Raw genomic sequence first — 14,993 nt, forward strand, 5'->3', positions numbered from 1 at the left:
ATGACCCTTCTGTGTGCAGTGCTGTGCATTGTGTATTTGTGTATTTGCATTGTGTATTTGTCATGTTATACTTTTTGTGAGGGAACAAAATTGGTCTCGACTACTATACATGTACTGCAGTGCGTTGATGCAGGTGCATAAAACGTGAAACCCAGGACCAGGACAAAGGAAAAAAATAACCACTCGACACTGAAACACACTACTCGAGTTCTGTTTTCTATAGTTTCCTGTCTCGTGACTTTGTTTTGATTTTTTCCTTGTTTTCCTTTAGTTCTCTTCTCATTAGTTTCTCCTTTTTCTTATTTAGTTCTTGTTAGTCTGTGTATTTAATCCCTCTGTCTGCCTAAGTGTTTCTTCTGACATTGTTGTCGGATATCTTACCTTGTTATTCTACTGAGCCTAGACTGTTTCCCCCTGCCTGATTATTGTTTTGTGTTTCTCTCCTTGTTCTGTTTCTTTGATCAGCCTGTTTTATTGTCTTCCTGTTAACTTTATGTTCTCTTCTCTATGGCAGGTGACACCTATGGCAAATCCAATAGAACCAATTTTCCCCAATGAAACTGTGTTTCAGAGTAATAATGTTACTCTATCCTGCAGCTACAAAGAGTTCAGTGGTACTGTAGAGAATCTCCACTGGTACCAACAATATCCACAATCCAGACCAGAATTCCTCCTTTACATCTTTCCAAGTGAAACTAAAAGTGAACCTCTCCCTCCACGTCTATCTGCCAATGTTGATAAAAATCTGAAACAAGTAGATTTGCTGATCTCCTCTGCTGCAGTATCAGACTCTGCACTGTACTACTGTGCCCTGGTGCCCAGAGTGTGAGGAATCCTAGCTATACTGTACAAAAACCTCCTACTACACAGATAAGATTAAATAGGTATAATATACATGATGTATATGATTTAAATATGTATCTGAAAAGTGATGACTGAAATATTTGATAGTCACTAGAGTGTGTCATAATGTGATATATTCTAATAAAACATGTCAATGTCTTTTAGAGAAACATGAATACAAAATCAATAAAAATGTTAAAAATAGGATTTTTGTGAAGTTTTATTTGTTTGATCATGATTGGACATACACATTTTAACCCTCTATATGCTCATGGTCACCATGATTCCCTCCATGATTAGACAAATAAATCAAATACAATATACCATGCTCAAAAAGCATGCATTTCTGCAGAAACATCCTCCAGAAAACCTGCAAAAAGTTTATTTATTTATTTATTTATTTATTTAAAGATCTTAGTGTATCATACAACATCAACATTTTAAATGTAAACCTGTCATTGATGAGGCCTGTGATCCGTAAATCTGCTCCGTGCAACACTGGAGCCAGAGAGAGACTTAAAGGCTACATAACAGAAATGTATCACAGGTAGTGATATAAAATAAAATAAAACACACAATAATCACTTTGCTCTATGATTTGAGATTAGACCATTGAACACAGGAAACAAAGATTTCACCAGCACCCTTTGGAGTCCTCAGGAAACTAAAATCTACTACACAAAATATCTAAACTTTGAATCTTAAATTATCAGAAATGGAGGAAACAATGTGAGTCATGTGGATGGTCTAGATAATCTGGGTTTTATACTCGGCTTCCTGTTCTCTCATTGGTTACTAAAAGGAAAAAGAGGAGGAGCTGAAGTATGATGTACAGAAAGAATGTCAATGTGAGACTTCTAAGTTACTTCTAAGACAGACGGCAAAGTATTACACAATGTTTCTCTGTGTATTTATGCTTTTAATAATACTCACAGGTAAGACTTCCTTCCATTTACAAAATATACCTTACATACATGTTTATATATTACAAATGTTTACATGTAAATATGTATGTATTGTTAAATATTATGTTACTACCTTCAATATGAACCTGTTGGAGAAATCATAAATCTGCATTGGATCAGTTTGTGTGACTAACTGAAGATCATTTTCAGGTGACAGCACACAGGACAGCATCACCTCTTTATCTACTGTAATCAGTTTTAAAGAAGACCAAACTGTTACACTCTCCTGTAACTACAGCTTGTCTGCAGACAATCTGCTGTGGTATCGGCAATATTCCAATTCATGGCCTCAGTTCCTTGTTTTAGTGACTGAATATGGACAAAATCAAACAGCTGATTCTGATCCTCGTCTGTCTGCTCACGTTCATAAGAGTGTCAAGCGTGTGGATCTGAAAATCTCCTCTGCTGCATTATCAGACTCTGCACTGTACTACTGTGCCCTGCAGCCCACAGTGACAGGAAAACATCATTCACTGTACAAAAACCTGTAGAAATAAACTTCATTGTGGATGTTTCTGGAGATGTGAATAGATAGATGTGTATGCTTTACTTTAATGCAAGAAGAAATGTAAAGCCATTGAATGAAGAGAACTAAAGTTTTTCTAAAAAACCAAAAACAAAACTTGTTTGTCAAATCTCAATGTAGACATAATACATAATAGGACTAAAAATGTCAAACTTACAGATACCACAAATAATGTATTCAGATATTTTAATTATTAAAAAAAAATATATATATATATATATTCCATGAGTTTGCATCTATTTGTTTTTATTCCCTGAGAATTTGAAATTCTTAGAAATTGTAAGTAAGCCACTTGCCATAAGGTGGCAGCACTCTGTAGGTATCTGCATATCTTATAGTGCCAAAAAATGAAGTTTTAAATCAGGATTGTATCAGAAGAGAATGGTGGTGAGATTAATTAATTTATTGTTTTTTCTAAAACAATGAAAATGTATATGATGCTCACACTTCACTACAAACATTTTGGTAATAATGCAATGACATTAGTTTTCTTTTCTGCTGAAGAGCAACTAATATATATTGTTATTTAATTTGTAACAAGCGTGAATGAAGATTCTGTATACACACACAGACACACACACACACACGTTACACACACATGAATGGGCATACATTTCATGGACACATACCTAAATCTTGTAGAAAGCCTTCCCAGAAGAGTGGATACTGTTACAGTTGCAAAGCAGTGACCAACTCTATATTAATAGCTATAGATTTAAGATGGGATGTCATAAAAGTAGCTGTTGCTGTAATCTGTATTTGTCCCAGATCTTTTATCCATATAGTCTATAAAAATGCACACACAGGAAGGTAGTGACAGGGACAACCACACATAGAAGGTAAATGTGCAAATATGAGGCACAAAAGCCAATAAGGCGCTCTTTGAGGCTTTCTTTGAGAGCCTCACAAAAACACAAAACAGGAGTCTTTATTCATCATGGATAGAGCACTGCTCATCATCACCTTATCAGGTATGTGATGATTAAAGAAGGAACACATAATAATATAATCCATTCAAGGAAAATTGTTCGAAGAACTCTAAGATATAATCTTTTAAATTACATTTAAAGGTATATTTTGTGAAGACCACATTTTTTTATGATGTCATCATTCTTACAGGGAGACTTTTTTGAGAAAGATAAATTGATTCCAGCAGCTTTTTTCCTTAATTAAAACTATACTCTGTGAACAGTCTACAGTGATATTGTTAATATTGCTGTTCCATATTCTCCATGAAGTTTCATATGCTATAAGAATGTATATCTGAAGGCTTCTGAAAAAAGCTTGAATTTAAGTGCAAATTATTATCAGAGGTGCTTTACAGAGGTACATTGATTTGTTTTAGTGTATTATTAGCTTTTGTCATTCTAAATTTAATAATGATGATATCATACTTTTGAGTTAGGATGTGGGTTACCTGCTATTCCTAACTGGGAACAAATGGATCTTGGGAGAAACATATTGTGATTATCAGTGTGAGGTGGTGTAAGGGTGGAGCTCTCTACCTCACTAGAAAACTACATGAATCCCTTTCAGCTTTGGCTTTCACTCACTCCATCATCATGCTGTTCTTTGCACTTTCTCTCCTACTGACACTTTTTTGTGAGTTTACCCATCATTTGACTTACATTTATATGTATTTATTATGTGCATATACACATTTGTATCTTTTTTTAACACAATACACGTACAGAAATCAAGAAATAATTCAATATAAATTTCAATGAATTTGTGTGAAATTTAAATGAATTCTGATTTGTGTGACAATTTTGCTGAATGTTGATTTAAAAGAGTTCAAAATATTTTTTCTCTTTCTCTTTTTATTTTACCCAGGGGAGATCTCAACACAGAAAATCGATCCACTAGAAACAGTAAAACGTGTCTCAGAGGGTGATCCTGTTACTCTCTTCTGCAAGTACAGTGTCAGTGGTACTAATTATGCTCTTCAGTGGTATGTCCAATATTCCAGATCTAGACCAGAGTTTATAGATTACATCTTCCTAAGTCAAATTGATAAAGACTCTGTTCTTCCTGGTATGTCTGTAAACCTTGATAAAAACCAAAGCCGTGTGGATCTGCTGATCTCCTTTGCTACAATATCAAACTCCGCAATGTACTACTGTGCCCTGGCGCCCACAGTAACAGGAAACCCAGCAATGCTGTACAAAAAACCTCCCACCATGAAGGTATGATTATATGTTCATAAATTAAAGCTCTGTAGTTGTTGGGTCATCATATAGTTCCTTAGAGAATTTCAAAGAGATGTCATAAATAACACAAAATCTGAATCATAAATCTAAAGCTTTGGTATTTGTTAGATCATTTTTCCTTACACTATTGCTGATTTCCTTGCAGATGTGATTTTATTGTAGTCAATCCATAACTATTGTGCTACTCTTTTCCCTGATTTTATTTACCTTTCTGTTCAGAAGAAAATATGTCTGCATGACATCATGTTCAGATATGTAGGTCTTACAATAATATAATCATGAAAATTATTGGCAGATCTAATAAATATTTTTGATAAAATATTTTAAAATAGGTGTCTGGGAAGCTTTGTAATTTAACCTATAATGCTTTTGTTTACCTCTATCATAATTGCAATATGCACCAAGAGCAAAAGACTTTACTCTGAGTCACAGAAGAAAGACACACACCATAAACATTTATAGCACATAAAAGCAAATCTAGTGTGTGCACTTAGTAGACTCCATGTGCATGCTGATAAAGTAAGAAGGTAAATGGCTTTGCTGTTAAACATAATAATCTGATAATATCCTAAATGAGTCTTGTATAAGCCGAGAAGTAACAAGCCATTTAAAGAACAAATCACATAGACTCTGGTGAGTTTCACCTCCCTCAGGAAATGACATCATTCGATAACTGTTTTCTGAAATATCTTTTATTGAATAAGAACTCATGAAAGATGCTTAGCAACATTTATATGATTTTTCTGTCTTTGACCCAAGGTAAGTATATCAAGCAAGGTTATTAAAATTGCATTCTGAAAATAAGATAATGCAATGACTTACTTTTAATAATAATTACAGTGGCTGTACTCGGATTGACAGTGGACCAGAGTGAACCCTCCTTGACAAAGTTAGAAGGCAAAACAGTGTTTATCAGCTGCAAAGTCGCAGGTCTGTCCGGGAGTGATTATGTCCACTGGTACCAAAAGAAAGACGGTGAACCTTTCACTAGAATACTGTACGTTAAGGGAGATGGTACCGGCCTCACCACTGAGCCCAACCATCCAGACTCAAAGGACTTCACAGTAAAGACAGAGAGACAATCCAGTGATTATCAGTTAAAAGTGTATCCAGCGAGGAAGAGTCATTCGGCAGTTTATTACTGCATCTGCTGGGACACAAGCAGCCACAGTGACAGAAATTATTCACATCCTGTACAGAAACTCGCACACTATTAAACCATGTTAACAGATGTTAACAGAAAAGTTTAAGGAAGGAAAATACAACTACACACACACACACACACACACACACACACACACACACACACACACACACATTCTTATGTTTATTTATGTATTTATGTTTTATTACATGATCATGAACCATCTAAATGCACTGCTCACTGAGCTGCATCCCCAGGATACACACAGTCAGTGACAAATGATAATGTACTACTTTCAACAAAAATGTACCGGATAATCACCAATGCCAAACACACATTTGCAATTGCAGATCAACATGGTAATACAATATCAATTTTAGACAAAATTTACATAATAGGTGTAATTTTGTGATTGCTTTCACAGCAAATGGACCATCAAACATTCTGGATTAGTTTTGTTTTATTGTGTTTGTGGGAAAACCACATGTTGTACTTTAAGATCAATAAGTAAATCAGTGTTGCTATGTGTTTGCTAACATTTGCTATGCTGCTCTAACTTTTTCGGTATGACCAACCACACAACCACGCACAGCTCAAACATCACTATGAATTGAATTATTGCATACTATGTATTGAACATGTTTAGTGTCTCTGCTTCCGAATGGACAATGTCAGCAGGTTTTGGATTTAGTTTTATCATAAGCATGAAATGTGTGACACAATGTGTAACGTCACAGAATGACCATCAATTTAACATGCAGGTCACGCTTTTTTGGGAGCTTCGACCACTTCAGGAAATGACATTGTTTAAAAGCTTGAAGACCTTTTTTCTTTTTGCAACAGAGAGCACAGAGTTTAATTTAAGATGAGTGTGTAAAGCAGAGAAATTCATTACAAATATTTTGCATATAACTAAAAAAGATACTTATATACATGGGTCTTCTCTCTTTGACAAAAGGTAAGTGCTATGTCAAGCAGGAACTTTAAAGATCTTTTAAACATCAGGATCTTTCACCAAATAACTAAGAATTACAGTGACTTATTTTGTTTGTTAGTCATAGTGACTGTACTAGGAGAGAATGTAGAATAAAATGAGCTCTCCTTTACTGAGGCAGAAGGCAAAACTGCTGCAAAGTAACTGTTAAATTGAGTTATATTCATTGGTACCAAAAAAAAGAGATGGTGAATCTTTTAAAAGGATCCTATACACTACTAGTACTGGCTGCTGTACTCATGATCACCCCGAGGCTGCAGACTTTAGTGTACCCAAAAGCTGCTATGATCTGAAGGTGGACACAGTGAAGAACAGTCCTTCAGCAGTTTATTACTGTGCCTGCTGTGACACAAGAAGCCAAAATGAGAGTAATTATTCACATCCTGTACAGAAACACTCACACTATTAACCCATAAGCCCCAGACAGCAATGGCTCAAAAGGACACTTATGCTTTTGTATTGTGTGTCTTGAATTCCTTGTTGTGAACAGTGAATATTAAAAGGCTTATCAACTATGACAAAGAAAGGAGGTAGGATATACTTTGCAGTAAGCAAATCTAGACGTCATATTTCACGGAAAGTTGGTTTAATCTGCAAATGAAGAGGATGTCCCAAATCTTTTGTTCAGGCAGTTTAGTTTTCGCAATAAGGAAAGGAATGGCTTTTTAATTCTATAAAATCAGTGGTTTTACGAACCTTTAAAAAACTATGTGACTCGTGGGAGGAGAGCGTTCCGTAACAGATGGGAGTGTTAGGAGGCTGCGATGACATCATGGGGCAAGGACGCACAGCCACAATCATCACCTGATTAACAATCAGTAAATACTAATACTGACCTGCATTAGCCATAATGTCTTATTGTCTCCTCTTACCTACTACCACTAATACTTCTCTTTCTACTAGTCCTTCAACTAATAACAAATGCTATTATTTTTTGTTCACTAACAAATACAGTTCTGTCTATTAAAATGGTGAGTCTCTGCCCATTTACATTTAGCCATTTATCAATACAACCAGTCTATCCTACTGTAAATGTCCTGCAGGGAAATCCTGTTACTCTCTCCTGCCTGTACAATGGATCCACATCAACGGATTCTCTGCTGTGGTATCATCAGTACTCCAGATCCAGTCCACAGTTTGTTTACCTGGTTGGTGAAGCTAAATTTGAACAAAAAGCTGAACCCCTAGTACCAGGAGTGTCTGCAGTAGTAAATGAAAAGAAAAATCGTGTGGATCTGCTGCAGTATCAGACTGTGTTCTGTTTTACTGTGCCCTGCAGCTCACAGTGACAGGAAACTAACGTAATATGTGCAAAAACCTCTGGATGAGTTTAAACAACAGTCTCAACAAAGTTTTAACAAGAAAAGTTGTCATATATTGTGTGATACGTTACATGAAAATATTCTTATATAACCAATTTGTTCAATTAATTCAGTGTTTGAATATTTAAGATTTAGTTTAATAAATGTTTCAATTTTACTGGTTTTAATTATTACATCCTTCACAGAAAGTTCACCATTTAACCAACAAGCACTCTGCACTGAAGCAACAGACACTTAACATTGTTTTAAGAAGCAGGAATATTGCAGCAGTAAAGGCATCATGTTGAACCAGTCCTGTCCTGACTAATCCGAACACAATGGAATAAATGAAAATAAAGCATGTTTGTTTGTTAAAAGCCATTGGATGTGTGTGATTCTGTAGAGCTGTTTTTGTCAAACACACACACACACACACACACACACACACACACACACACACACGTTACTGGCAGCAGCTGTGCATTATCATCTGACAGTTGAAACATATAACAGCTTAAAAATATTGTCCATTGTTCTTCAGAATTATTTTAATGAATAACACTGTCATTTTTAAACAGCTTCCAAATCTTTGCCAAAGAGTTTTTATAATGTCAAAGTTTTATAATGTATATTATTACAGTACCATGTGCTCCATTCATTTAAAAAGCTGAGAGTAAATTTAATCAAATACTTCTATATAAATATTTGTGGATAAATTGGCAAAAACTCTCATGCACACATTCCAAAATCTTGTAGAAATCCTTCCCAGAAGAGTGGATGCTGTTACAGGTGCAAAGCAGGGACAAACTCCTTATTAATATGTATAGATTTATAATGGGATGTCATAAAAGTGGCTGTAGTTGTAACATGTAGGTGTCCCAATACATTTGTCCATATAGTATATATAAAAACACAAACACACACACACACACACACACAGGAAAGTAGTGACAGGGACAAACACACACATAGAAGGTAAGTATGCAAATTTGAGGCTCAAGAGCCAATAAGACGCTCTTTGAGTTACAAAATACTACTCTACTTCAAAGCATATTGTGACTACAGGACATTATATCCTTACATGAGTAGATTTCCTCAGTCATTACAGTTTCCACTGCAGAGAACCTCATAAAAACACAAAGTAGAAAAACAGGAGGGTCTTTATTCATCATGGAGAGAGCACTCCTCATCCTCACCTTAGTATCAGGTATGTGAAGGTTCAAGAGGAAATACTCATAAACACAATCATATAATCCATTGAAGGAAAATTGTTAGAACTGTAAAATATGATCTTTTAAATTTCATTTACAGGTATATTTTGTGAAGACCAAATTGGACCAAAAGAAGAAATCTTGAATATTGCAGAGCAAGAGTCTGTAACATTCAGCTGTTCATATGAATCAAGCAGTGAATATGTTGAACTTTACTGGTACAGAGAACATCCTCACCAAGCACCTCAGTTTTTACTGTGGAAAGGTGCTCGGTCACAGAGTGGATCTGGGTCTTCCCCACCTGCTCGGTTCCAGTCAACAACTTCTAGAACCTCCACTGAACTCAGTATTACAAATGCAACTTTGACAGATTCAGCTCTTTACTACTGTGCTCTTAGAGTAGTGGCCCAGTGATGCAAAGTCTCTGAGAGGCTGTACAAAAACAAAACTAGATAATTCCCTTTGTATTTGTACATCAAACCACAGCTGGTTACAAACAAGGAAACCCACTACAAGCATGTGGTAGCACTTGCAAGAATTGAAAAAAAAAAAAAAAAACTACTTAATTCTAGTTTTCATTGATAGGTCAGGATTTTGATAGTTCCCAACTCATTCTCATTATGAAGTTCCATACCAAATCTTATTATCTTTTATAATATTGATATTGCATTTTGTTACTGCTATGCCATCATTCCTTATTGGGAGACTTTCAGCCAATTATATAGTGATTGATAAAGTGATGCGAACAGCTCATATTTTTTTTTCTTAAATAAACTATATTCTGTGCATGAACAGTCTACAGTACAGTGGTGTTGTTAATATCCCTGTGCTGTACCAGAATTCTACATGCATGTGTATCTGGAGGTTTCTGCTGTAATGTCAGACTGCCCTCTATCAGCCCACAGTGAGAGGAAATCATAAACTCTCTGTGTTTCAGTCCTCCTCTCTCCACACACCAATTTAATCTGTGTGTCTGTGTGTGTCTTGAGCTGCCTGTTGTGCTGCTGCTGTAAGATCCTGATGGGATCTGTTCCTCTGCCACTCAGATTTTTAATGTTGCAATTTGGAAGAGGCCAATAGATTTCTTATTCCTTTTTCCCCCAGGGTGGATTTCTACACAGACAACTGAACCACTAGAGACTGAAAAGCACATATCAGAGGGATCCTATTACTTGCTCCTGCAAGTACAGTGTCAGTGGATATTATGATCCTCTTCAGTGGTATTGCCAGTATTCTAGATCCAGACCAGAGTTTATACTTTCTATCTATCCAAGTCAATCTAGCCAAAAGTCTGATCTTCCTCTATGTCCGCAAAGGTGGATAAACACAAAGGCCATGTGGATCTGCTGATCTCCTCTGCTGTATTATCAGACTCTGTACTCTACTACTGTGCTAGAACTACTGTGCTATAATTACAGGTTCTAGAGAGTTATAGTTCTAGTTTCCTGTCCTACAAAGAAATCCATCTCTGCTATCATCTCTTGACATGCAATCCTGTTAACATCCTGTTACATGAATGTATTCTCAACCAATTTTTTAAATTCATACAGTGCTTGGATATTTAAGATTCAGTTTCATGACATATTTCACTTTTACACTTTTAATTGTTACATCCTTCATGGAAAGTCCAACATTTAAACCACCAAGCACTCTGCACTGAAGCACCAGACACTTAAGATGATTTTTAGGAAAGCTGGTAGCAGGAATATTGCTGCAGTAAAGACTTCATTTAAGAAACTTATATCATTTCTGTCCTGATGAGTCCTGTCATCCTGGCATCATGATTCAGGATTATTTGGATTTATGATCCTAACAGATTCATTTAGTGAAAACCAACAAATCTGTTGTTATAAATTCAACCAAACATCACTGAATGAATGTAAAAGCAGGCAGGTTAGTTTGTTACTGTGAAAGTCAATGGAAGTGTATGATTCTCTAGAGCTACATTTCGCCAACCTCAAATCACACAGACAAAGGTAGGGGGTGCCTTTACATGTCTCCAGAACAGAACATCTGACATTTTGATGTTAGGTGAAGACCATGACAGACTCTTGGACTTTCTAATTGAAACTGGTGTTTTTTTCATCATAATTTAGAATGTATTATGATTTTAAGTATTTTGGGTTTCAGGCACAATGTCATTGTTAGCATTTGACAAGTGGCCTTTATAACTTTATAACTTTTTTTTTTTTTTTTTTGTAAGTAATACTTAATAAATACATTCAAATGATTTTGCCAGACAAATAACCTTGCCAATCCAAAGTGTGGTGAACATGATGAGATCTTTAAGTAGTAGCCCTATGATTTGCCAAGCTGATCTTTAGCACACAGTAGTGTTCATGTGTTCAGAAGATGAAGAAAGGTCTTATATGTGACAAGCAATAGCTTGCTGTATGCAATAGACTCTTATTACAAGTTCACTGTAGTTGAAGTAAAGGATATGTCTACTTTACATGTACGTAATTTGCAAAAGTATGCACTAATGACGCACCAATGAGAACTTGGGGTTCTTTTAATGTGAAAGACCTTTTAATATAGCTATGAATTCATTAAAACATATCTAGTGGCTCACTATATTTGTGTAATTTTTTCCTACCCCATTTAATATGTTTACACACAATCACACCCATTTAGTATTTTTAGTGAGGAATATTTGAAGATTTTGTTCAATTCCTGGTTTGGAGGAATAGACACACCCAGTATTTGTAAATCACGCTGTGTCATTGATGCAAAGCACCAGTGCAATGTTATTAAAAGGATCATCATTACAGCCACTGTTTAAACACACTGCTCTTATGATCAGATTCACAATGGAAACACACTTTCTCAAGATTTGCATTATGTCATCAGGTACTGACTAAGAATTTATTTTAAAACACTGATTCTAGTTTATTATATTTATTAAACATTTCTTACAGGTGTGTTTACAAGTAACCCTCTTCCAAATGTCAATGTTAAAAAATATGCCATTGCTACCAGAATTGTAAGATTTTTAATCAAAGTAGTTTCATATTGTATCATAGTACATAAATACATACTAAATAAAAGTAAACTCACAAGCTTGTATAAGCCTGTCAGTGATTAGGCTTGTCTGTGGTCCTCAAGTCTGCCAATTGCTTGTCTGTGATCCTTAATTCTGCCAAGTGCAACACAGGAGCCACCAGAAAAACCTAAAGGCTCCATAACAGAAATTAAACACAGGCAATGATACATAATAATTCACGTTGAAAGTGCATAGTGCACTGTATGCATCTGTTGTCTGAGCTACTACAGAAAGTAAAAAACAAATTATCTAGATCATTCAAATGTATTTATAATTTCACATTAAATCATTAAACATGAGTGAGTGACTTTAGCCTTCCCCTGCACCATAATAAACTGACAATTCATCAAATATAAATCAATTTTAAAAGGAAGTAAAACCTTTCACCACTTTCATATGGAGGTCAGTTTGATATTTGTGTGATTTGACAGGATACAGAGCAACTGCTGAGCATCAGAAATGCAGATCATAGCGGGCGATGAGCCCAAGAACAGGAGCACTTCAAATGATCTTCAGGAGAATCAGCAGAGTTCCAGAACTACGTTTCTCCTTTACATTTTCCCATATGAATTAATGAAGGGTGCTCCAGTACCTCTCCATCAGAGATTAACTACAGTGGAACATTTAACATTATGTTCCAATTAGGGGCATAATGATATAAATTAAATGGTGATTATATCGCACTTCTGAGTTAGGATGTGGGTTCACTAATATTCCTGTGTGATCACACGGAAAACTGATTGTGATGAGCACTATGAGGTGGTGTAAGGGTGGAGCTCTGTACCTTAGCAGAAAACTACATGAATCATATTCAGCTTTGGCTTTCACTCAGTTCATTTATCCATCATCATGCTACTCTTTGTACTTTCACTCATATTGTCTCTCCTTTTAGGTAAGGTTAACTTGAGTGCAGGTTTTAATAATTAAGTATCCAAGAGATAATTTGTCAAATATTATTTTGAATATTTATTCATCTCAGTGAAAACATATGCTGAATACTGCAATTTGCAGAATATCAATAGTTATTTTATTGAATGTTATTTATATTTTCCCAAGGGAGATCTCAGAACAGACAATTGATCCACTTGCACCAGAAAAGCATGACTCAGATGGGATGAAGTTATTATTACATGCAAATACAGTGAAACAAATAATGCTCTGCACTGGTATCACCTGTATCCCAGATCTAGACCAGAGTTTATAGTTTTAATTTCTCCATTTGCTAACAGTACGGCCTCTCATCTTCCTTGTTTATTGGCTGTAACTGAAAACAGTAAAATACATTCACATCTGAAGATCTCCTCTGCTGCAGTATCAGACTCTGCACTGTAATACTGTGCCATGGAGCCCACAGTGCTAGAGAACCCAGATACGCTATACAAAACCTTCTACAAAGAGAGCTTTAGCAGAATAAACTAGGCAGTGGACTGGTTTAGCACTTGTTACCTCCTTCCTCCAGGTGAGTTCTTTTTAGTCATCTGCTCTCATGCTTTGATGTGCTACTCGATTTCATATAGTTTAAGAAAACAAAATGATAGCTAAATAATAAAACTCACTCACATGAAAATGGAAAATAAACAACATATTAAATAATAATTTATAACCTAATTTACAAGCTGCAGGGAGACTTATGGTCATTTTCTCTCTCTCTCCAACACTAACCCAGTTTAAGGATTAATACTGTAAATAAATAGCCATGTCATCAACCATAATGCTGCTGTCAACCCTGTGGCTCAAACACCAACCCTGTTCCTGCAAAATATTTAGGTAAGAGCACACAGTCACAAAATGGGATGGAAATATTGGCTTGTATGAATGCAACAGGAGAGGAATTACATTTTGTAAAATATTGTACAAATAATTTAAATAATATCAGTTCAGCCTAATAGAAAGGTAAACCTTAAAGAGGTTCACACAATTCTTATAACATTGTTGATAGAAAAAGAAGATTATAAAACAAATTATTTTGGACTAAAGGGAAGATAACTTGTAAGTGAGAAATGTTCTTTAAATGTAATGTTTACAACATAAACAACTATAAAGTTACAAAGCCTGTTTGTGATTGATTTCTGTGATCCAGTTTAACACAGGAGCCACCAAAAAGACTTAAAGACTGCATAACAGAAATTAAACACAGGTAGTGATACATAAGAATTCACTTTGAAAGTGCATAGTGCACTGTATGAGTCTGTTGTTTGAGCCACTACAGAAAGCAACAAACAAATGATCTACTTCATTCAAATGGTACTATGAAATCCATCATATCATTAAACACGGGAAACAAAGAATTAACTGGCACCTGCTGGAGTCCCCAAGAGTCTAACTCTACTTGACAAAAAAAATCTAAACTTTTTATCAGAAATACACTAAACAAACAAACTAAACAGACTCTACAGAGTCATGTGGATGATCTAGATAATTGGGGTTTTATTCTGGGCTTCCTGCTCTCTCATTGGTTACTAAATGCAAAAGGAGGAGCAGCTGAACTATGGTGTACAGAAAGAATGTCAATGTGAGACATTTAAGTTACTTCTGAGACAGAGGGCAAAGTGCAACACAATGTTTCTCTGTTTATTTATGCTTTTAACGGTACTCACAGGTAAGACTCTGCTTCCATTTAACATATTGTCCTTATTTACATGTTAACATGTTACATATGTTTACATGTTGTAAATATTATGTATTGTTAAATATTATGTTACTACCTTCAGTATGAACATGTTGGATTAATCATTAATCTGATTTGAATCAGTCCA

Source organism: Electrophorus electricus, chromosome 18 (assembly GCF_013358815.1).
Source record: "Electrophorus electricus isolate fEleEle1 chromosome 18, fEleEle1.pri, whole genome shotgun sequence".
Taxonomy (NCBI): Eukaryota; Metazoa; Chordata; class Actinopteri; order Gymnotiformes; family Gymnotidae; genus Electrophorus; species Electrophorus electricus.